A 27,080-nucleotide genomic window follows, 5' to 3' on the forward strand; every position below is an offset into this window, starting at 1 on the left:
CTGTACAGCCGTATCCCATTTCTGTTTGGTGGTTCTATGCATATATAAAGATCGTTTTGGGTGGATAACGATCCTGGGAGGCTACAGATTGATTGGAGTTAAGTAATTTACACGATATTAACACTGAGTAACGGTGTTGGTTTGTTTGCTGTTCATGTTCTGTATTGTGCACACAATGTTATAGTGAATGCTTTACTGCCATGGGCTAGTTTGGTGAGGCATGCAGTTTTACAAAAATAGGGTGCTAGCAGGGAAAAACCTGTTTCCCCCACCAGGTATATATGACAAAGTAATATCCAAGCACACCAATAGTTAGTGCAGAAAAGGGATTTTAACGCTGTGTTATATGCTTGATAACAAAGTGCAAAACAGAGACACAAGAAAGTATCAATAGACATGTTTTGTATTGTACCATATTAATCCATTGTTACATATAGCATTATAGCCTTTTGTAAGCAATTTGTTGTTTTGTATAATTATTGTAGTAAATTGATATCCTTTAAGTCACGGCCCCAATATTTAACGTTAGCACTTCATGTGGATTATTTCTGCATTTCACTCAGGGGTTCACTAGCTCTGTCTAGCTATCCCTGGGTTATCTGAATACACTTGCCTCTGGCTATCTCTGCCCTATTTCTCTAACCATTTTAGCAATATTTAGTGAATCAGACACTATTCAGCTGTTGCGCATAATTGTTTTTTCATGCAATTAATTATGCAAATCTATGAAACTCTGTTGCAGGATCACTTCCTGTTTTACACCCTATATATTTTGCTTTATGTTTATGCATGGCTGTCTTGAAAAAAGTCGACGAGGAACCGAAACGTCGACCTTAACGTGTGCCACTGTTACACAATAAATGACACCTTTTCACAATAAAAGAATATTGATTGCACAAAATAAAGTGCACTTCTGAGTGCACTTTTCTGGGAAAGTATATATATTCCTCCTTTCACAACAACTCCTGGCGAAGATGCTGACACGTCCACCTATAGTCCAACAGAGAATATGCAGCCGTTACTGCAGAATAATATTTTAGGTGAGACGGTCAACCAGACAATCGATTAGACGGAGCAATATCTCAGCCAATATCCAGAGTGTTTTATAACCAGAAAAGAGACATGGTATCCCACCAGTGTCCCTGAATTAAAACAATTCTGGCCATTTATAATTCGAATGAGGATTATAAAGAAGCCAAGTATTAGTCAATAAAATCCTATATGCAATACCCTAATTCATTTCCCCAAACAATGAAATGACCCAGATAGGAAATGCTGCTATAGTTTATGCACTTCAATGACAACACTAAGTGCCTGTAGGATGGTCATCCGCCAGGCCCGGACTGGCCATCGGGCATACCGGGCAAATGCCCGGTGGGCCGCGATGACCGTGGGGCCGAGGCCGGCAGGGGAGATCACAGGATCTCCCCCGCCGGCCGCTGCAGGGTCAGCGCTACCCGAGCGCCGGCCCCGCTGTGTGCCTCCATGGGCCGGTGGGGAGATCAAAGATCTCCCTCACCGGCCCACAGGCACTGGTACAGGCGGCCGGTGCTGGGGTGTGAGGGAGGCAGGCAGGAGGAGAGAACACCGGCGGAGCTCTAGCCAGCAGCTCCGCCGGGTCCTCTCGCGGGATTCTGAGCGTTGCCCCGGTTACCGCGGCAATGCTCAGATCTCGCAAGAGTGAACTCTAGCCTGCAGGGGCTAGAGTTCACTCTCACCACTGGACCACCAGGGAAGGAAGCTGCAGAAAGGATCCCCCCTCCCAGGCATAATGTAAGAAGGGAGGGGGGATATTAAGCAACTGCCCCACCTCCACTAGGACCACCAGGGATCAGGCAGCACCCTCCATGGCACCACGGCACCCCCCCATGGAAACCCGGCTTCCCACCCCCTCCCAGGCTAAAGGTAAGAAGGGGGGGGGGGGGGAATATAAATATAACTGTTTATTTTTTACTATTAATAAAAAAATATATATTTAATTTTAAATACAAAATACACTCACACTAACAGCCCCCTCACACACATCGCTCCCAGACACTCACAGCGCACCCCGACACACAGCGCACCCCGACACACAGCGCACCCCGACACACAGCGCACCCCGACACACAGCGCACCCCGACACACAGCGCACCCCCAGACACACAGCGCACCCCCAGACACACAGCGCACCCCCAGACACACAGCGCACCCCCAGACACACACAGCGCAACCCCAGACACACACAGCGCAACCCCAGACACACACAGCGCAACCCCCAGACACACACACACACATATATATATATATATATATATATATAAAATTTATAATATATATACACACACACACACACACACTACAGCACCCCTCACACTGCACCACTAAACACATTACGCTCCAGATAAACGCTAGATCCCTTGCCATATATGCACACACACACACACACACACACACACACACACAATCTCCTATACACACTCTGGGTCCTTTACACACTAGATCTCATACACACACACACACACACACACTACATTCCTTGTCAGCAAACACATACAACATTCTCTAAACACACCCTCTCTACAACCCCTACACACACTACGTCACCTATGCACACACACTACAGCCCGTATGCACTCACTCGCTACATCCCCTATAACACTATGCCCCCTATACACACACTCTCTACAGCCCCTAGCCACACATATTACACCACAAACACAAATGAAATTGACCTATTTACACAATACCACAAGTTCTATAATAATGCTGTATCTAACCTTACTATTTCCCTTATGAATTTTATATTATGGAAACTCTTGTGTAATGAATGTTACTTATGACTGATTTGTATGATGGACTACTAATAGGCTTATTTTGCACAAACAAAACTCCATATAATTTACCAGTTACTGTGTAGGATTATGATCAATGTGTATGATGGATATTTAATGTGCTTATTTTAGCACAAACAATACTGGATGGAATTTACCAGCTATTATTTATGAGCGGTTTAATAACTGTTATTAGAGTTGCAACAGAATGGACTGTATATATAATGACATTATGGAAAAAGCACTACGCAATACGTACCCGGGTGGGCGGAGCTTAAACAGCTGTGGCAGCCGGGAAAGACGAACAGTACGGTGCGAGAGCTGGGACCGCAACCTGACTGCACATGAGAAGGCAGACCACAGAGACACCAACACTTTGATGGGAGATTCCTCCGTGATTAAGCGTGGTTGTGAGTAGCGGGTACATGTACCGTAGTACTCACCACTTTATCTTGTAAGCGGCTGTGCATCTCTATTGAGTCTTATATGAACATGATTGTTTTTACTTTTTAAAGATTTGTTTAATAAATGCATTAACTCTTTGCTAAAAATACTGGTATAGTTATACTTCTATGTGTGACATACTATTTATCAAGTCTTCATTGATCTGCAAAGTGAATTTCTACCTATCACGCGGTAGAACTTGCCGAGGCTGGATAAACCAGAATGGCTTCTTCTAGTCAAGTAGGCCTCAACTTTCCTGAAACGGGCAGCACTGTCCAGGAAGAATACCCCATGACTGAACTAGTAGCTAAATCCATCAGAATTCCCAGTGTCTTCAGAGAACAGCCTAACTGGAGGGGAGGAATTACAAACATTCAGTGGCCACCACATGCGGCTTGTATAACAATCTCTGTGATCCATATAAAAGATAATAAACCAAATAATTTTGTTCCTGCAGCTTACAAAATAATAACTATAATAACTACAGATCTCACACTGTGTACCAAGTGTTTGATGATATAAGTGAATGATATCTGCTCTATAACCAAACACATTGCTGATTAAACATCGTCTCACCCAAGGAGATGAGGGGGTGGTGACTCTCTATCATCACTTCCTTGTAAGTTTTCTTTTTCCATTTTAAATACTTCCAAACCTACAAGAAATAACAGACAGTGAGATCCCAACATCTTTATCCAGTCACCATCCAGACACATCCCTTGGTTTTACTCTATGATGTCCCATTCCCAGCAGCCTCACCTCTCCAGTCAGCAGGTGGATGATCTGATTGGTCAGTTCCAGGATGTTCTGCTCATTGTTTCCCTCATGTACCAGTGATGGACACACCGTGCTGGAGCTCTGGGTCTTGCAGGATCCTCTAAACACACAGGTACTGCTTCTCTGTATTGTAGGATCGTCAGATCTCTTCACAACAATGTAATCCTACACATAAAGAAACATGTATTAGAAATATCTCTCCTATAAGCCTAGACTTCACTCGTTACACAGAACGTCACTTTGTTACCTTGGAGTTATTTATAAAGTTGTTTCACTATATTTTTCCTGGAAGGGGCATCACCTTAATCCTGCTAGTATGTGCTTCTGCCACCCACGTTCACTGCTACCCCTGTCTGTGTGTGCGATGCCGGCCTTCTCCATCATAAAGTCCTGTATAGTGCACAGGGCTGAAAAATGCTATGCTAGGGCTACCTGTTTATAATCAGGTCATATCACAATCCCCACATTTATACCGTGACCAAACTTTAACACCAACAGAAAAAAAATCCACAAATCTCAGTATTGCAATCCAGCACCGCTAATGACCCACAATCCTATATGTTTTATTTCTACATTGACACAGGGTCTACCTGGCTACTATAATAGAATTATTAATCACGTTTATTAAATCTATCCCCAATATCTACTTCACAAATGTATCCATAATAAGTCTCAGAATATCCATGTTAAAGCACAGGATAAAAGTGTGTAGTTGCTGTGCCATTCCCAGAATCCCTCACCTCTCCAGTCAGAAGGTAGTTGACATGTAGGGTTAGATCCAGGATCCTCTCGGTCATCTGATTCCTGTTTGTGTTTGTCATCATAAAGCCAATCAGGCAGCCCGAGAACAGGAATTAGAATATTCTGTAATTACAGATACACAGTGTATTTCAATGGATACAATAAACACAGCATATACCTAGGGCTGTATATTTACCTCCTATACATTTTATATACATTATAATTAGAGATGTCCCGAACAGTTCTAAATAGTTCGCCGGGAACTATTCGCCAGCGAACATAGCTTGTTCGCGTTCGCGAACATATGCGATTTCCGGACCGCCCCCTATTCGTCATCATTGAGTAAACTTTGACCCTGTACCTCACAGTCATCTGACACATTCCAGTCAATCAGCAGCAGACCCTCCCTCCCAGAATGTGTCAGCTGACTATGAGGTACAGGGTCAAAGTTTACTCAATGATGATGAATAGGGGGCGTACCGGAAAACGCATATGTTCGCGAACAAGCTATGTTAATTGCTAATCTAAGGGGAGGAGATGTGTGGGAGGCAGGGCAGCCATCAGGGGGTGACAACCATAACAGTTGTCACGGGCCCAGTGGCCCTGGGGGTGTAGCGGCGGAACTGCCGACGGTGCAGTTCCACCGGAGCCCGCACACTGATGGGGCCCATCGGGTGGCCCATGCACTTAGGGCCACCCAATGGAACCTATATCTTCAGGGGCCCGGTCAGCGCTGTGGCCGTGGTATAGCGCGACCGGCCCCTTTAAAAATAAAAAAACAACCGCAGCAAGTGCTGCTGGGAGGAAGTGTTCACTTACTCCCAGTTCACTCCACGTGGGAGGAGCACGCGCCCAGCACTGAGGAAGAGCCACGCCGACTCCCAGTCCCATCAACCCCAGCCACCCTCCTGCAAAGAAAAGGTAAGAAACAGAAGGGTGGCTGGAAAATGACATCTGTGTGTGTGTGTCAGTATGTATGTATATATGTCTGTATGTCTGTCAGTAAGTCAGTATGCATGTATATATGTATGTCAGTATCAATGTATGTCTGTATGTCATTATGTATGTATTTATGCCAGTATCAATGTATGTCTGTATGTATGCATATTTGTCTGTATGTCTGTCAGTATGTATATATGTATATATATATATATATATATATATATATCAGTATGTATGTATGTATATATGAATGTATGTATATATGAATATATGTATATATGTATGTATGTATATATGTATGTATGTCTGCATGTCATTATGAACGTATGAACGTATGTCTGTGTGTATGTGTGTATGGATGTCTGTATGCATGTATGGCAGTATGTCTGTATATATGCATGTATGTCAGTCTGAATGTATGTCTGTATGTCATTATGAATGTATGTGTCTATGGATGTCAGTGTCTGTATGTCTGTATATGTATGTATGTCTGTAGGTCATTATAAATGTATGTGTGTATGTATGTGTCTGTATGTATGTTAGTATGTGTCTGTCTGTCACTATGAATGCCTGTGTGTCTGTATATATGTGTATGTCTCAGTATGTGTGTGTCAGTATGTATGCCTATATGTCTGTTAGTATGTGTGTGTGTGTGTGTGTGTGTATCTGTGTCCTTTTGTATCAGTGCGTGTGTTTGTGTCTGTGTGTGTATTCCTGTGGGTGGGATATGGAGGCGGACCCTGTGGGCGGGATTGGAGCCGGGCCTCAGGGGGCCCAGACCCTGAGCTGAGTTAGGGGCCCCAAAATTTCTGGTGGCGGCCCTGGTGGGAGGAAACGTCTATGGGATTGGTTACTGTTGTGGTGAACCCCTCCCTTGCATGGGAGAATCTCATAAAAGCAGGAATGTTCCCATTAAAGTTCAGTTCTACTCCTGATACTGTGTGTCATCTAGTGATTGGGAAAGGTGATGGGATACTATTGGATTTTATTGCTGACTGTGCTGGATATTCTCTTGGATTTATTACTTGTTCCTGCATCCTCTTGATATATTGGTGGAGTTCAGCTGTGGGAAATCAGCTCTCCGCTACAATGATGAATGTCTAATTATTATTATATTTTTTGGATGACTTGCAGGAGACCAAGGTGGGTTAGAAAGGGGCCGGGAGGGAGAGCTTTTATGATTCTCTTGTTTAATTTGCTTTTTATTGATCGAGATTTAACAGAAAGTAAAGAGAGAAGATATACATGATACAGCAAAATACAGCATATTCATACCAATAATAGAAGTATACAGTTATTGTAGACATTACACGGTATTTCACTAAATCCAATGGTATTTGAACGTAGTATGGTAGGAATGCTACAAATGAATATTATGAATCATACAAGTAATGCAAAACAATAACATGATGGAAAAAGACAGAGTAAGATAACATTAGGTACCAGTGGTGTTGGTTCAGTAATCTCCTAGAAGGTGCATCTCATAGAACGTTGCATAATATAAGGCCTAGGATGAGACCGGCAGTAGCGCTGTAGATAGGGCAGAAGCGTCTTGTTTGAGTGGTAGTACGTTGGGTGCTGTCAGAGTATGGTTGACTCAGTGTGGGTGTAGCAGATTGAAATGGCCACGGGGACCTATGATGGGTTATTATTACGATTAGGTGACCAATGATCTAAACAGGGTTTCCATGGCCACAGCCACCCACACGTCCAGTGCAGTTCCGCTAGATTTTCAGAGAAAAGGCAGTGTCTACATTGCTGCCTAGTAACACCTCTAGCGACAGTCACAGACGGCCACTAGAGAGATCTGTGTCAGTGCTCTGCATGGAGGCGCTGAATGTGACCCATAGAGAACATGCGCAATATCCTCCCAATGCATTCCTATGGGAAAGCATTGGTTTAGCAGAGATCATAAAGAATGATACATTATATACACAGTATATACAGGGGGTGTATATTTACCCCCCCCCATACATTATACACACAGTATATACAGGGGGTGTATATTTACCCCCCCCCCCCATACATTATATACACAGTATATACAGGGGGTGTATATTTACCCCCATACATTATATACACAGTATATAAAGGGGGTGTATATTTACCCCATGCATTATATACACAGTATATACAGGGGGTGTATAGTTACCCCCATACATTATATACACAGTATATACAGGGGGTGTATATTTACCCCATACATTATATACACAGTATATACAGGGGGTGTATATTTACCCCATACATTATATACACAGTATATACAGGGGGTGTATATTTACCCCCATACATTATATACACAGTATATACAGGGGGTGTATATTTACCCCATGTATTATATACACAGTATATACAGGGGGTGTATAGTTACCCCCATACATTATATACATAGTATATACAGGGGGTGTATACTTACCCCCATACATTATATACACAGTATATACAGGGTGGGTGTATACTTACCCCCATACATTATATACACAGTATATACAGGGTGGGTGTATACTTACCCCCATACATTATATACACAGTATATACAGGGTGGGTGTATATTTAACCCCATACATTACATACACAGTATATACAGGGTGGGTGTATATTTAACCCCATACATTACATACACAGTATATACAGGGGGTGTATATTTACCCCATACATTATATACACAGTATATACAGGGGGTGTATATTTACCCCATCCATTATATACACAGTATATACAGGGGGTGTATATTTACCCCATACATTATATACACAGTATATACAGGGGGTGTATATTTACCCCATACATTATATACACAGTATATACAGGGGGTGTATACTTACCCCCATACATTATATACACAGTATATACAGGGTGGGTGTATACTTACCCCCATACATTATATACACAGTATATACAGGGGGTGTATATTTACCCCCATACATTATATACACAGTATATACAGGGGGTGTAGATTTACCCCATACATTATATACACAGTATATACAGGGGGTGTAGATTTACCCCATACATTATATACACAGTATATACAGGGGGTGTAGATTTACCCCATACATTATATACACAGTATATACAGGGGGTGTATATTTACCCCATACATTATATACACAGTATATACAGGGGGTGTATATTTACCCCATACATTATATACACAGTATATACAGGGGGTGTATATTTACCCCCATACATTATATACACAGTATATACAGGGGGTGTATATTTACCCCCATACATTATATACACAGTATATACAGGGGGTGTATATTTACCCCATACATTATATACACAGTATATACAGGGGGTGTATATTTACCCCATACATTATATACACAGTATATACAGGGGGTGTATATTTACCCCATACATTATATACACAGTATATACAGGGGGTGTAGATTTACCCCATACATTATATACACAGTATATACAGGGGGTGTAGATTTACCCCATACATTATATACACAGTATATACAGGGGGTGTATATTTACCCCATACATTATATACACAGTATATACAGGGGGTGTATATTTACCCCATACATTATATACACAGTATATACAGGGGGTGTATATTTACCCCCATACATTATATACACAGTATATACAGGGGGTGTATATTTACCCCATACATTATATACACAGTATATACAGGGGGTGTATATTTACCCCCATACATTATATACACAGTATATACAGGGGGTGTATATTTACCCCATACATTATATACACAGTATATACAGGGGGTGTATATTTACCCCCCATACATTATATACACAGTATATACAGGGGGTGTATATTTACCCCATACATTATATACACAGTATATACAGGGGGTGTATATTTACCCCATACATTATATACACAGTATATACAGGGGGTGTATATTTACCCCATACATTATATACACAGTATATACAGGGGGTGTATATTTACCCCATACATTATATACACAGTATATACAGGGGGTGTATATTTACCCCATACATTATACACACAGTATATACAGGGGGTGTATATTTACCCCCCATACATTATATACACAGTATATACAGGGGGTGTATATTTACCCCATACATTATATACACAGTATATACAGGGGGTGTATATTTACCCCATACATTATATACACAGTATATACAGGGGGTGTATATTTACCCCATACATTATATACACAGTATATACAGGGGGTGTATATTTACCCCATACATTATATACACAGTATATACAGGGGGTGTATATTTACCCCATACATTATATATATATATTTCCCACATACATTACAGGTAGTTCCCATTGATCTCACATTAGATACATAGAACATTATATTTGAACATTTCCTTTGTGTAACTGTATAGGAAGCTCATCATATAACAATAGTCACCTGACTGGCAGCTCCTCCCTGTGTTTCCCAGCACTGTATCCACTACCTCTGCACGATCTCACAGTAATGGGGCTTCTCAGGATAAACACACAGCAGCTGCTCAAACCTCCAAACACAGATACTGGGAGCTAGAATGCAATGGGCGCTTTGATATGACGTCACCAGAGGACCGACCACTGGCGGCCATCTTTATTTAGGGCAAATCTCCCATTAATCCTGATACACAGTGAGGGCAGAGCCATGTGTCATGGGATTATTAGAGGGAAAAGTAATGAGATAATTTAGGACATAATGTGTGAGAATAATTCCCTGTGTATATGTGAATATAATATGTAAATAGTTTAAGAGGAGCATATTAACCCCTTAAGGACTGGACTTTTTTTGCGATGTTGTACATTTGCGACCAGGTCTTTTTTTACACTTTTGTGGTGTTTGTGTTTAGCTGTAATTTTCCGCTCTCTCATTTACTGTTCCCATACAAATTATATATTGTTTTTTTCAGGACAAAAGGGGCTTTCTTTACATACCATTATTTATATAATCTCATGTAATTTAATTTTAAAAAAATGAAAAAATATGATTAAAAATTGAAAAAAATACATGTTTTTTTACTTTTATGTGAAAAATCTTTTATTCATCTACAAAAGCGAATGAAAAAAACTGCTAAATAGATTCAACATTTTGTCCTGAGTTTAAAAATACCCAGTGTTTACATGCTTTTTGCTATTTTTTTGCATGTTATAGGGCTATAAGTACAAGTAGGATATTGCGGTTTCAAAACATATATTTTTAAAATGTATCAATAGTGACATTGTAACATTATTATCTGTCATAAATCGCTGAATAACACCCCACATGTACATTTTTTTTTAAAGTAGACAACCCAGGGTATTCAATATGGGGTATGTCCAGACTTTTTTAGTAGCCACTTAGTCGCAAACACTGGCCAAAGTTAGCGTTCATATTTGTTTGTGTGTGAAAAAAGTAAAAAACTAAATTGAACGCTAATTTTGGCCAGTGTTTGTGACCAAGTGGTTACTAAAAAAGACTGGACATACCCCATTTGCAATACCTTGGGTTGTCTTCTTTCGCAAATGGTATGCCATCATGGGGGTAATTCTCATTCCTGGGCTACCATACGCTCTCAAAGGCAACGTAACCAACCTGGCCATTTTCAATGTAAAAATATTTGACCCATATATTTGACCCTGTAACTTTCAAAAACGCTATAAAACCTGTACATGGGGGGTACTGTTATACTCAGGAGACTTTGCTGAACACAAATATTAGTGTTTCAAAACTGGAAAATGTATCACAACAATTATATCATCAGTAAACGTGCTGTTTATGTGTGAAAAATGCAAAAAAAGTCACTTTCACTGACAATATCATCGCTGTGATATGTTTTACTGTTTTGAATCACTAATATTTGTGTTCAGCAAAGTCTCCCGAGTAAAACAGTACCCCCCATGTACAGGTTTTAGGGTGTCGTAGAACGTTACAGGGTAAAATACAGTGCTACCAAATTAAATTCTCTGGACTTTCGGCCTGGGTTGGCAGGCAGGTCCCTTAAATTGCAATCAATAAAATAACTTAATTATGTAAAAATAGGGGGGGCGGGGCCTGACAGCCAAGATGGCCGGACGTGCATTCTGAATCCTCCAACACCAGCAGACACGAATCCAGTAATCCTGCCCAAACCACAGGGGCTAGCAACTTATGGTGCTTGGAGCAAGATGCAGTACCTCGCAGGAATCAAAGCGATACCAGTCCGGCACCGATCCGACCTGGTAAAGCCTGAACCGGCCATGCGGCCTAAAACGGAGCGGAGCCTCGGGCATGGGGGAGGCGGCCGATCACCCGGCAAGGGACCCGCTCCCACACGAGACACACGCACAGCCCTGCTACCCCCCCCCATGGACCGGCGGGGGTTATCCCGGTCCTCGCTGGGGACGGTCACCGCCCCCAACCAAGCGACAAAGTCAGCAGAAAGGCAACCATGCATGGGCTCACCCAAGATGGCGACTCAGAAGCGGCCCGCGAAGGGGAGAACCCGCATCAAACCGCCTATACACACTCTAGAGTTCTTTGACCGGCTTGGCGCAAGCCTCTGGTCGGCACTCCACACTAAAGGCCAGACCTTCAAGATGGTACTGAAACAAGCAGCGGCGTGGATACGCCCTACGACCCGACGCCACTTAAACAGACACCCGCCAGCGGCTCCCAGGACAGCCACCCGACGCCAAGCACCCAAACGGCAGAAAACATCAATACAGCTCCCGGGCGCCAGCTCCCGCTTGCAAGTACACCAGAAGGGGATCACCCTTCAAGCCAGAACCACTTTTCGCCCAGGGACATCTGCAACCTGCAAAGCGGCGCCATACCGCATGAGCAAACACCCGGACCCCTGCACCAGAGAGAACAAGGCTGCTAAGCCGGCCTCCCGCACAAGCTGCTCACAAGCTCCAAGAGCCGACGTCCAACCAGACCCGCATATTCCCTCTCACAGCACGGCTGCACACCGGAGACCAGCAACCATGATCGACGACGCTAAGACCCCAGGGGACTTTTCGGTATGTGCCCAGCCAGAGCCTAACACTGGTGTAGGCTGACACTCACTAACTCTCACTGCCGCACGGCGGCCTGGACTGCTGTCATGCTACCACATCTATGCAGCCATTGAGGACTATGTCCCGCCAATTTTTAATTTTTAATTTTAATTTTTCATGCCTTACATCCCTGCGACAGGCGAATGATAGAAAGGTTATGATTTGTTTTTACAACGTACTGTTTAATTAGCCTACCCACACATAACGGCTTAGCCTTATCACACTCCGGCTAGAGACCTCTGTAGTGGATCCGTTCAGATATACGTTGATTTTTCATGGGCTAGGTGATAGGTGTCCGGCTCCTCTCTGAGGGTTGCCTCTGGGCCTCGCACATATCGCTACTATACACTTAGCGCTTAGCACTAACCTGTGTAATTACCTAGCGTTACCTAAGTAAGCCTGTCTATCTCATGATATTACCAGATCGACGAATAGATCTAGCCTGTTTGCAGCTTAATAAAACACTTTAAGCCGAAGTTATACTGCATGGTATGGCTTAGCCTGTTAATATTAAATATTACAGAATTGAAATGTACACTTATAATTATTCAGGTATTGTTTAGCCTGCCTAGCTTGTTTAGCCTATGTAACACTATTCTGTCTTCCCTAAGGCGCATTATGTGTTTGAAGTTTCAACCGTGCATAGTGGACCGAATGCCACAAACGTAGGCAATATGTTTTTTATTTGGGTTTTACTTTCTTTCTGTGTACCGTACCTACTCCACTTGAATATCCTGGCCTAATCTACTTAACCATCATCACACTCAGACCGCTGCTGTGCTTAAATATGTTTACAGATTAGATTCCTCAAAAATTGAGCACGCCTGATTATTAGCTACTGGTACAACTATGAAAACCTGCATGTTTATAGCATACCTACTAACATAATTGAGGCAGGAAAGATTAGGAACTAACTAAACATACTGTGATAACTAGCCCGCTCTCTAAACATTATACTGCCGGACTGTCTGACCTGACGTATTTACTTACCTGCCTTTAACACAACGTCTAAGCTAGTGTTTAACATTGAATTTATAAAGCCTGTAACTCTTAGCATATGTGATTGTTTCTGCCACTGTTGTGAGTTCAACTTTTGAAATAAGCCTGTAATCAAAAAAAAATGCGCTAATGCCCATGCCACTGTTTTGAATGTTTGGTATACACGAGTACGCTGTTGTGGCGTCTGTATTTTTATTGTACTCACCTGCGCAACCAAAATAAAGAATTATGTAAAAATATTACATAAATACGCACGTAGAATTTAAATATATATGCATATTTATATATTTGAAGTCTACGTGTATATTTATATAATTATTTATGTAATTTTGTATATGGACATATGAATAGTTCGTATTCTTTTTATTTATTTATATATACATAGATATATATACAATTTCATTCTTAGTGTATTTTGATATAAATATATATATTAATATCAAAATACAGTTAGAATAACATTTCGTATAGATATATAATTTTTTTTAATTTTTATTATTATTTTTAATTTTTTTAATTTAATTTAAATTATTTATTATTCGTATTTTATAATAATATATATATACAATATATATATAGTTATTATATATATTATATATATATACGTGTGTAAATTAATTATAAGTGTATTTTTATATTAATATATGTACATATTAATATAAAAATACACTTAGCATGACATTATATATATGATATATAGACATATATTATAAAGGTATAATGTATGTCTATATATCATATATATACACATATATAATAATGTATTTTTTTTTATTAACTTTCACTTTAAATTTTTTTATGATTTTACACTGGCAGGGAGACTGCCTGTCAGCACAGACAGTCCCCCTGCAGGCAGAGACTAGGACACCTATTGTGACCATGTGGTCGCCCTGTTGGGCGATCACATGGCCCCAGGGGTCCTAATCCGCCATGGGGAGACTGTCTGGGCTGCAGGCAGTCTCCCCACACCGGGAGCAACGCCGATCGCCGCCGGGGGAACGACGGCGATCGGGTAAGTACATTTTAAATTTAGGACGGTTCAGGACCGTCGTCGGTCGGCAAGGGAAAAATGCCGATGACGGTCCTGAACCGTCTTGCGTCCTTAAGGGGTTAATGACTATACTGTCTCCCAGGTTGGATGTGGGATTAGCTTTCTGCATTGAGTTGGACATGGCTTTAGAGTGTACCTGCCATGACCTATCTATGGATGTCCTATTTATTTACCTTGCGCGTATGTTTTTTCTCAAAGGTGCTTTTAATACTGTTTAACCCCTTAACCCCTTCAGGACGGAGTCAATAGTGCACAGGGGTCAAGTCCTGGGGAATAAAGTGTGGGAACTCACTCGAGTTCCACCCCCACCCCCAAAAAAAAACCAAAACATGTATGCATATATAAACACGTACACAAACACACTCAGGTGCACACATACACTTACAGACACACACGTACACTCACAGATAGACACACACACACTCCCAGACACCAACACACAAATACACTCACTCCCAGACACACACACACACACACTCCCAGACACACACACACACACACTCCCAGACACACACACATACATACACTCCCAGACACACACACACACACACACTCCCAGACACACACACACACACACACACTCCCAGACACACACACACACTCCCAGACACACACACACACACACTCCCAGACACACACACACATACACTCCCAGACACACACACACACACACACACACACACACTCCCAGACACACACACACACACTCCCAGACACACACACACATACACTCCCAGACACACACACACATACACTCCCAGACACACACACACATACACTCCCAGACACACACACACACACACACACTCCCAGACACACACACACACACACACACTCCCAGACACACACACATACACTCCCAGACACACACATATACACAAGAATTATTGCATATTTTGTAAAAAATTAAAAATGTCCACCCAGCCTGGAGAGCTGGCGTGTTTTTTTCGACAAAACACATCAAACTTCATACTAACACAACAAATATTCCCCTCACCCCGTCCTCTCCCCATTCCCCCCAAAAATATGTTTTAGCTAAAGAAAAATATATAAATAAAACAATCACATTAGGTGTAACAGTGGAAAAAAAAAAGTTATGGACACATTAAAACCTTTTTTGCAGATTCATAGCATCAACAGCTAGTAAAAGGGGCAGTCTGGGTGGGCCGATCAGTTCATATCGGCTGTCTAGTGAGGCTTCAGTGCGGCCAGCTCTTGTCTCTCTCTGTCAGACGCGGCGAGGGAGCTGTGTTCTCTCTGCTCCTTCTCGCCGCGCGGGCTGTCTACTGATGCCGGGAGCCGGAAATGACGTCATATTCCGGCTCCCAGCATCAGCAAACGGCGCGCGGCGAGAGGGAGCAGAGAGAACACAGCTCCCTCGCCGCGTCTAACAGAGAGAGACAAGAGCCGGCCGGGGAGGTCCATCAGGTGGCCATTAGGCCACCTCTTGGGCCCCCCATGACAGGGGGAACAAAGGGGCATTTGGGCGGCATTTTTTGCCGCCCCCTGAGTGCCTGCAGGACCACAAACGGGAACGGCGTTCCTGCACTAAAAAAAAGTGCAGGAACGCCGTTCCCACGCGTTCCTGCAGGACTCGAGCCCTGATAGTGCACGTTCTGATCAAAACAAAACGTAAACAAAACCTGGAATTTGCGCTATATGTCTGTTCACCCGTAGTTCCCCTCTTTCAAATTATATGCACCCACACTTATTATATATCATTTTGTTCAGGAGAAACAGGGCTTTAATCTATCATTAACTATTCATAGATGGAACATAATTTATTATGAATAAAATTTCAAAAAATTTGAGAAAATTAGATTTTTTTTTAAATTTGCATTTCCGTCTGACATTTTAACTGTGAATGTCATAACACTGTTAGGTTTTACTGCAAAAAAATGCACAGATTTGTAATCAGCAATGTCTCACGAGTACAACAGTACCCCCCATTAACAGGTTTTATGTTGTTTTGGAAAGTTACAGGGTCAAATATAGAACATTCCATTTTCAAATTGAAATTTGCCAGATTAGTAATGTTACCTTTGAGACGGTGTGGTAGCCAGGAATGATAATTACCCCCATAATGGCATAGCATTTGAAAAAGTAGACAAGCCAAGGTATTGAAAGTGGGGTATGTTTAGTCTTTTTTAGTAGCCACTTAGTCACAAACACTGGCCAAAGTTAGCGTTCATATTTGTTTTTGTGTGAAAAAAGCAAAAAACGAATATTTGGCCAGTGTTTGTGACTAAGTGGCTACTAAGAAAGACTGGACATACCCCACTTGCAATACCTCGGGTTGTCTACTTTTGCAAATGGTATGCCATCATGGGGGTAATTCTCATTCCTGGGCTACCATACGCTCTCAAAGGCAACATAACCAATCTGGCAAATTTCAATGTGAAAAAAATGAAATGCAAGCCTTATATGTGACTCTCTAACTTTCCAAAACACCATAAAACCTGTACATGGGGGGTACTGTTATTCTCGGGAGACTTCACTAAACACAAATATTAGTGTTTTAAAACAGTAAAACATATTACAACAATAATATAGACCATAAAAGTGCTGTTCGCTTGTAAAAAATGCGAAAAACGTCACTTTTACTTAAAATATCATCGTTGTAATACAATTTACCAGTTTGAAACACAAATATTTGAGTTCAGCTAAGTCTCCCGAGTAAAACAGTACCCCCTATGTACAGATTTTATGGTGTCTTGGAGAGTTACAGGGTCAAATATAGTGCTTGCGAATTAAATTCTCTGCACTTTCTCCCTGTGTTGTCAGGCATGTCAATCAAATTTAATTAATCAAATCACACAATTACGTTAAAAGATTATTTAAATATACACGTAGAATTTTAATATATATGCATTTATAGGTATTTAAATTCTACGTGTATACTAATGTAATCTTTTATGTAATTATATGTATTTATCTATATATATATATATTTGCGGTTATTTGTATTTTATATATAGATAGATATATATAGAATGTCATTCTAAGTGTATTTTGTTACCGATATATATATTAATAACAAAATACAGTTAGAATGAAATTACATATGCATATATAATTTATATAAAATTTTGTTTCAATATTTTATTTATTATTTTATTTATTTATTATTTTAATTATACGTATTTATATATGGAAGGCAATATGCCTGAAGTTGTGGGAGGGGTTAATTTTTCCCTATTTAAACCCGAGTAAATCCCAGCTTACCTATCGGCGCCGTTTCGAAGTTCTGGCTTGCTCGTCTCCCTCTCGCCAGCACAGCTTCCGGGTCCTCGGCGACGCGCTTCCGGTTCCGTCGTTCCTTGCGGCTTCCCGCCAACCTCTGTTCGCACAGACGCTCCCAAACTCAGAGACTAACGTACACCAGGTAACCGGCGAGAATGGCCACGTTCAGGCTATTCTCGCCGTTCAACTTTTTCTTTTAAACTACATACAACAGTTCTCTGTCGCCCGTTCACTTTCCTCCCAATACTTCACGCAAATTACTCTGTGTTTGCTCTCCGTACCCAGTTGTTATTAGGTCATTACTTTAATGAGCAAATGTTGCGAAGAGCATTCCATGTAAACGATCTTTATAACCGATGTGCAACTTCCACATTATTCTTGACAGGTAATCGGTCATCTTTCTAGTGTGTTTATGGGGATTCATTTAGGCTTCGAGCCACCCTATATAGGTCTGGTAACACAAGTTAATGTAAAGTAATTTGGGCGTATTCAGTCTTGTTCATCTCATTAACGTTATGACACAGAGTTTCTTAAAGGTTCACTAGGCGAAACAATCAGTTTCTCTGCGCGAGCTTGTGCTTTGTTTATGACAATTTTAAGTGTTATCTAGTGATTGAAGATTTGCTTCTGAGTAATAACATGCATTCACTTCAATACGGTAAATAAATATTCTCCCGTTTACCGCAAGTCGGTGCAATGCCAACAACACCTTGAAGGTACGGTTGATCTCCTAGTATATATTTTGTATTAAAGCTTTGAAAAATTGTAACTCATTTCGGCTATACAAAGCAATGTTCAGCTTACATGTTAATTCGTAAAAATCTCCTTCTCTGCGTTTAGTCATCCGGCTACCTAGAGTTTTACATTCATACAAAACGGCATTTTTCGCAAATCGCGTTCACAACATTGTTACAAGTATCAATTGGTTGAAATTCTGCGGTCAGATGGGGGTATAATTTATGTAAACTGTTTTAATTAGATAACTAATGCGTATGACAGGTCGGTTCGTATGACTTACATTAACAGGTGATTATGTTCTTGTGCTCTTTTAGGCTATTTAGTTCTTATTAATTATAAGTTGTGATATTCATGGCTTACTTTCGAGATGCTTTTACAAAATGTTTTATTTGTGTTTGTTTTGGCATTTGTTTTATATGAGTGTGTGTGTACGTATATATATATATATGTATATATGTGTGTATATGTATATGTGTATGTATATTTGTATATATGTTAAATAGGGAATAAAGTCACCATGCTCTCAAGGTAAAATAATAAGTACTTTCTTGAGTCAATATATACGCTGTTACGGTTGTTTAATTCTGCTTACTTAGTTGCCTGACTGCTGCACTATTTATTACTATGCCTTAACTTTGACGCATATACTTTCTGTTTCATATGCCTACACATTACACTACCAAGCGTATTGACCATCGAGCACCCCTGCACAGGCAACCATACGCGATTTGACTAGAATGAGAATGGGGGATCAGTCAGTGGGAGGTGCTCTGACTGTTATGCACATTTTACATTCATCAGCACACGCTTTGAATAAACACAGCTTGCATACGTGACAATTACGCCGCGCATTACATTACTAAACCTATTTAAAGATTCTGACATATTCAGCGTTGCACTTAAGACCTATGATTGCCTGATTACCTTGACTTGTACACCTCTGCGCAGACAAGCACATATGTTTATAGACATGTGCATTTAAGTTCACACTACAGTTCCGAGGAACAAGCCTCGGCAAAAGCGAGTACGCATTTTTTAACAGTTCTATGAACAAGATCTGCATAAAAAAAAAAAAAAAAAGGCCTCGTTTATGGCACCTCGAACACCACATACATGCATTCTAGTTTATACGTACCGACCATCTAGATCCCGATGTGCTCACAGGTCACTCCAGTTTCAGTCAGCAGCACGATCCTAACTCATTACCACCCACGTTTCGTGGTATGTCCTTTCTCACTAACTAACCTTCCCTCTTAGCTAGCAGTGGCTGGCTGTCAGGTTTCCTAGGCGTCCACTAGTTGTTATTTCCCCCTGGCTTCTTCGCCTTAGGTTAGCGGTCCCGCGAGGCCAACACCCATCCTCATACTCGGAGGTACTACGCCCCTCGGGCCAAATCATAGTTAGTCGCCTCGCATTGTGGCATAGAGAGGGCCTCATCTGTCACTCCCATGCTATCTTATGTTTAACTTTCACCGAGAGGCCGACACCCCGCCACAACGTTCAGTGGCCACGTTATCCCCTCCTGCCAACGCATAGATAGAGCCTCTCAAGCCGCTTGGCAAATAGCAGGGCCTCACCTGTCACCAATCTAGAGTAAACGTTTCGCCGCATTGCGGCACTAGCTAGTCAGCCAGCACTCATGCACTCATACTCTCACACACATACACACACACACCTCGTAAGTTGGGGGGCGGCATCTTACAGACTCATCACGCATAACCACTATGTTCAGGTATCCTAGCGGGTTATTTTCTGCCCCGTCATAGCGTTAGTTTCAATTATGAGTTACATACCCTTACAGTAATACAAACAGTATGTCAAAACTATCGTACAGGGCTAATCTATGCTTTCAATACGTAAATCACTGACGGGCTAAGGGTCTACTAGAGAACTAGTTATAGCAGTACAAAGATATATATTTTCCCAACTTGTCACTCACTTGTGATCCAATTATACCACATTCACTAAGTACCATATCAATCTAGTAGAAACCAAGATCGTCGGTTTCCTCCAACAATTAGTTTCAGGCATTTTTTCTTACATATAATTTCAGTTGAATATGTATATTGGGGGCACACGCTGCCTTTACATTACACGTTGTACAGGTTAGGCTTCGTATTGGACCGTCATCAGGTCCTCTAGACACTTACTTACATGTAGTGACTGCTTACAAGTTTATTTTGCATTTGTTACTTTGCAACCCATTAGGGGTCTTTCAGTACGTTGAGTTCTAAATTACATACGTTGACTCGTACCATCTCTTAATTCTCACGTCTACGTCACTTATACAATCTACACAGGTTAGAGCATTAGCAATCTAATGAAAACAGGGTACACAGATTTCCCTCTCGCTTCATATCAATATCGAGACATCACTCGGCCGTCATCACGAACAAACAATACCATTCAAATCCTTAACAACCAATAGTCTTCTCTCTGCACGCTTGACCCTCGCAGGGTTCTCCAGGCGCAATTCAATTAATTCATCATGTTATTTAGTACTGCATACATTTCACTATGTTATTTGAAGTTAATCCTGAAGGACCTCTTGAACTTAGTCATGCTATCTGTTTCTGTTTAAGAAGTAACACCATAGGCATCATATACTACACACATTTACGGTCCAAGCCTATCAAGTAAACGATTAAGGGGTATTTATTTTACAAACTCGTTTTAGCTTAAACCACAATCAAAGCTCTTTTCAGGTTCCTATCTTAAGCGCACACCTTTTTCCTACTATGAATTACTGCATTTTATTCTATTCGGTTCGCATCAATACAGATAGTTCGTCAGGTGCCTTTACAGTCCTTTTCGCTGTGGTTATCCAGTTAACCTAACCTACCATTTGTGAGTAACGCTCATCCACGAGTAACAAGCCTGCCAAGGATTAGAAGTTCTGAAGTTAGTCAAATTCGCATGAGGCCACCTACTCATCTCAACACGGAGGTTCCACCCGACGGTCCAACTCGGAGTTAGTATCTCGCAAAGTCATGGTCACGGCCACAAGTATAGTCTCTTTTACCAACAGTTAACAACCCGCTGCACGTAGTAGATACAAGACCACATGGGCCAAATCAGAGGTAGGGCCCCTCTCAGTCACGGGGCAAATGATAAGGGCCTTACCTCCAACATGATAGTCCTTATCTTCACCTATCAGTACTCGTTCGCAAGAAGCTCTACTATACGGGATTTTCAGTTGGCATAGAAGTTGCATGGTTAAAACAAATATATTTTCTTCCCTCCTCACAGCATGCTACAAGAAATAGCCCCAGGACGTACTATCTTTTCTCAAGTCCCCCGCCTTAGCCGCTCCTATAGTCCTGAAATCAGACCTTGCTTAAAGTAGAGGTTGAGCTTAAAGAACATACGGCCCAGAGATCCTCTGCAGGTCAGAAGGTCTAATCATGCCTTAGTTCAGAGTTTTACGCAGGTAAGATTTGTCTACATACTCTACAGCTTACGGTATGGGTAGGTGTGGTATGGTTCAAGATAATAATGCGTTAGTTATAATTGGTTGCTTGCACAATTTTTGCCAGATCTATTTGAACCAGCCTACAATACTATTGAAACTATACCTACAGGAATTTAACATTACAGGTAGACAACATACCCAACAGCTCCCATTTTCTGTCTTATTCAGTAATAGCGCTGACAGGTTTCAGAGATCAATACTCCACAAATCGTCCAATCCATTTCCTATCTACAATACAGTCTGTGGGGGAGTTTTCAAAATAACCATTAAGCCTCCCCTTTATAACCTACTAACATAGTAATTTAAGTAAGCAATTTCCTTGGCTTTCTACGTTTTCTTGAGTCCAAAAGAATATGACCATCGGGAACTTTGGACCTTCGCCCATGCATCAACGGTCTTTTCCATAATGTGACTAAATGTTTACTAATCGTGAAATTAATCTTGTCTTTTATTTTTGCCCTCTTTTGCAGGCCTGACCTCTCGTCGGTTTCGGCACACCTCAACCGACTTTGGTCCTTATCAGACTACATACCTTTAATCGTACGTCCTCGAATTACCCCGTACACAAATGGAAGGCAATATGCCTGAAGTTGTGGGAGGGGTTAATTTTTCCCTATTTAAACCCGAGTAAATCCCAGCTTACCTATCGGCGCCGTTTCGAAGTTCCCCTCCCACCTCACCCTTTATTATTTACATCAATGTACAAGGTGGGCCCTCTTTTGCAGGCCTGACCTCTCGTCGGTTTCGGCACACCTCAACCGACTTTGGTCCTTATCAGACTACATACCTTTAATCGTACGTCCTCGAATTACCCCGTACACAAATAATATATATATGTACATCTATTATATATATAATATATATACATATTATATATATGTAACGTCATTCTAAGTGTATTTTAATATTAATATATGTACTTATATTAATATTAAAATACACTTTGCATGACGTTACATATATATAATATGTATATATATTATATATATACATATTATATATATATATATATAAATATATTTATTTTATTTTTACACATGTCTAATTTATTTTTTTTACACCTCCTACCAGCAGGGGGACTGTCTGATATTTCAGACAGTCCCCCTGCTGGCAGATCCACAGCCAGCTATAGGGGGCCATGTGATCGCTCTTTGAGAGCGATCACATGGCCCCCGGGGGCCTCATTTGCCGGAAGGGGGCTGCCTGGGCTCTCAGGCAGCCCCCCTGAAGAGGTACGCGGCGGAGGTAAGTACACCTCTCTTCTTGGGGGCTTAAGCCGTTACGGCGTACCATGCCGTCGCAACGGCTTTAAAGCCCATTTAATGCGTGACGGCATGGTACGCTATAACGGCGTTAAGGGGTTAAGGACTGAGCCAAATGTACACGTTGTGATCAAAACAGAACGTAAACAAAACCTGGCATTTGCGCTATATGTCTGTCCAACCGTAATTCACCTCTTTCATATTAAATGCACCCACCCTTATTATATATCATTTTATTCAGGGGAAACAGGTGTGGCAAACCTATCCACTTCTGGACTATAATACAGGAAAGGTTGTCTGTAGGTTGTACTGTGTGTTATATGTATTTTTACTGTGTATCTGGAATTATGGTAATTCGCATGCTGGCAGCCGTAAGCTACCAGCATGCAAATACTTCGTTCGACGAACAGCGCCTATCGGCTGTTCGTGGAACGAATACGGGCTCCCCTGATCGACCACACACTTAGAGGCGTGTGGCGCTTGTTAACCGATTGCAACAATGTTGCAATCGGTAATTAGAGGCTCTCCTAGGTGGCCGTCGTTCGGCTACCGACCATGCGGCGGTCGGCCATCTTGGATTCGCTATTCTTCAGTGGTGTTTGGTCGTCGAGCACCTGGAACTGAAAACGGCTACTCGACGACACGAACACCGCTGGACTTCCAGACCGTTCGGGAGCCCGGTGTTCGGTAGGATCGTTCCCCTAGGTGTAATCGGCAGATTGAGGGGAACTTCAATGTAAACTGTATTTGTTGCGGCGTTCGGTCATTTCAGCTGGGATCTGAGCGGTATTCTCACAAAAGATGCGCTCAGACCCCAGCTATCTGCCGAACGTTCGGTTATGTCAATGTACCGTATAAAGCTCATAAAAGGTATTTTTTTTTTTTTTTTATTCTTTATTTTTGAGTGCAGAGTTAAATACATGTTTCAGCAATGTCACATGACATAAGATAGAGTAACAATATATATCGCTTCGAGTATGCATGGTATGCTGCACTTTTTTTTTTTGGAACAGGAGTAATACGAATATACAAACAGGCTTATTAACATTCAGAGTAATCTTGTATAGTCCTAGCTGGAAATGCATGTCTGTAATTATATAGGCTTGATATCATTATGTAACCTGAACGTTATTTTCATTTGCTGGGCTATATAATCAAACATGCTATTCTATATGATAGACACAGTAAGCTGGTTTAAGACTTGCTATCTAGTATTGTAGTTTACTAATAAAGCTGTGTCTAGAGCTTGGTCACAGCATCTTAACAAAAAAGCAGAGACTTAGTGATTAATCTTAGGTACTCGTAGCATATCTGTGTTTCAAGCTAGGTTCTGCTATATCATCCCCACAGGCAACACTGGCATGTCTAAGACTAACGTTAAACTGGTTAATTCTTCGTGTACCACAATATTTCAAGAGGCTATCTAGTGCTTATAGGGTCAGCTAGCATGCGACTTAAATACTTCCCAGACAGCAAACAAAGGAAGCTTAGGCAATGGTATGCTGAAACCACAGAGGTCCATTAGGTAGGGACGCACAGGCTCTGCTATGCGGGACCGCTGGTATGGTCACACAGGCAATTTAGCTGGTTCCTCTGCTTATGGCTCACTCCCACGGAGGTGTAGTGCTTATGGGGTCCCTTCACACAGGCAGATCTGGCTGAGCTTATCACATGTGCCCACAGTTCTGGTTTAAAGTGTGGCCAGGAACAGGGGTTCCGTCTTGGTTGCTCTGCCTGAGAGTGAGTCTTTGGTGCGAGGGGTGTCCCTCGGTGGCCCACGGCCTGGGTAGACAGTAGTGGGGGCCCATCTTGTGTACCTTAGACGAAAGCTGGATCATTCAAAGCGTTCCTGCTAATTTTTGGTGCCAGAGTGGGGGCTCCATTCTCTGCTTAGTGGCTTTAATCAGCCTAAGTGGTCGCAGTTTGTGCTGTCTGCGGGTAAGCCTGCGTGGGCCATGAGTTCCCTGTGTCTGCAATGAGGTGCAGGATCAGCTTGGTTGTAGGTGTTGGGGCAGTTGTACCTGCAGTCGTTGGGTCTGCCGTGAACAGGTGCCCGCGAGCCGCCGCTCATAGTTGGTGGCTTAGTTCCCCTTCTCCTGTGCCTGTGCCATGAGGTCTTGCCGCCATTTTAAGGGCTGAGTTGTGTTGCCCAGGTGTTGCAGCTTTGGATCAGCCATGCAGCCGCCTCCGCTGTGGAGACCGGGATAACCCCCCCGGTCCAAAGGGGGGGTGAACGGGGCCTTGGAGGCACTAGAGAAGCCGCAAATCAGCAGTGGCCGGGATTGAAAGCGAGGCAGCGGCCGTCCGCCCCACTCCCCTCCCGGGTAGGCCTCAGTCTCGAAGTCCCCGAGCCTCTCACCAGGACCCAGAGTCACCCGGTATCAGGTGCTCTAGCTGCACTGGGACACTCCAGGGCCTTGTTCCATGGGCCTCCAGGGTGTTACCAGCTTTGGGAGACCGGTATGTGGCTAAAAATAGCCATTTCCCTCAGGAGCTGTAGTGACCTGCAGCCTGCCAGCATGGCCGCCCGGCCCCGCCCCCCTCATAAAAGGTATTTTAAGGTGAATTGTCGGTTTTGCTACACGAGGGGATAATCCACTTAATCGTCCATTTTAGTGGGAGTATCCTTCTCGTGTAGCAATGCACCCTGGGAGAATTACAATGCATGATGGGAAAAATCCCCTGAAACTTCTGTAAGGAAACCCCTTGCATGGGGAACTGCATAAATATACAAGCCTGCAAATAAAGCCAGTTAGTTGACTCCCAAACTGTGTTTCGTCCGGTTATTGGGAGGATTGGGGATATTGCATTACTTTTCAGAGCTGACTGTGGATTTACCTGCTATACCAGCGGAGATCGTGGATTCTGATACTACATTCCGCTACAACAGGGCTTTCATTTAACATCAAATATTTAAAAATATACCTCTTATTTTAAATTATGCGACCAATGTCAACTCTTTAAAGGGGATAATTAAGAAAAAATGGCATATTTTAAGACAAGACCAAGATATTTTAAAGCATATAGGGTCAAAACCTAAGTTTGTTTTTAGGGGAGCAAAGAATTTTAAGCAGATCTTAACAAAAAGCTATATTGATAAAGAGAAACCAAAGAATTTTTTTTAACAAATTGGGCAGAAATACAGAGGGTAAGGTTTTTACCATTGTGGTATTTGCAATGCATGCAAAAACTCTGATTGAAACAAAACTTTTTTTAGTTTTATTAGTGTAAACGTAACTGGAAAATCTTTTAAGATAAAATCCCCCATCATGTGCCAGTCAAAAGGAGTGATATACCTTTTAATATGTGAATGTGGTTTACAATATATAGGAAAAACCACTAGGGCACTTAATATACGTATAAGTGAGCACATAAGAAATATTAAAAAGGGTTTTATTAACCATAGTGTATCCAAACACTTCCTTGAAAAACACAACTCCAATCCAAAAAAACTGGAATTCCATTGGAGAGGAGGGGATTTTAACCAAAAATTAAGTTTACAAGAAACCAAATGGATCTTTGAAATGTGCACTTTAACACCTAGAGGGCTCAACATTGATTTTGAAATGAACCGTATTTTATGATTTTTTTTATGTATTTAT

General features: G+C 41.7%; 2 protein-coding genes across 2 annotated transcripts in view; both read right to left on the minus strand.

Annotated features, from left to right (window-relative positions):
- Positions 1-3,860, minus strand: part of LOC134575270 (oocyte zinc finger protein XlCOF7.1-like) — a 93,669-nt gene extending 89,809 nt beyond the window's left edge. Inside the window, exon 1 of the mRNA XM_063434534.1 lies at positions 3,834-3,860. The gene's annotated coding sequence lies outside the window, so the exon portion shown is untranslated. The remainder of the gene's footprint in view (positions 1-3,833) is intronic.
- Positions 1-27,080, minus strand: part of LOC134575151 (zinc finger protein 721-like) — a 254,227-nt gene that overhangs the window by 58,796 nt on the left and 168,351 nt on the right. The gene's annotated exons all lie outside the window — the stretch shown is intronic.

This window comes from Pelobates fuscus, chromosome 10, assembly GCF_036172605.1.
Source record: "Pelobates fuscus isolate aPelFus1 chromosome 10, aPelFus1.pri, whole genome shotgun sequence".
Classification (NCBI taxonomy): Eukaryota; Metazoa; Chordata; class Amphibia; order Anura; family Pelobatidae; genus Pelobates; species Pelobates fuscus.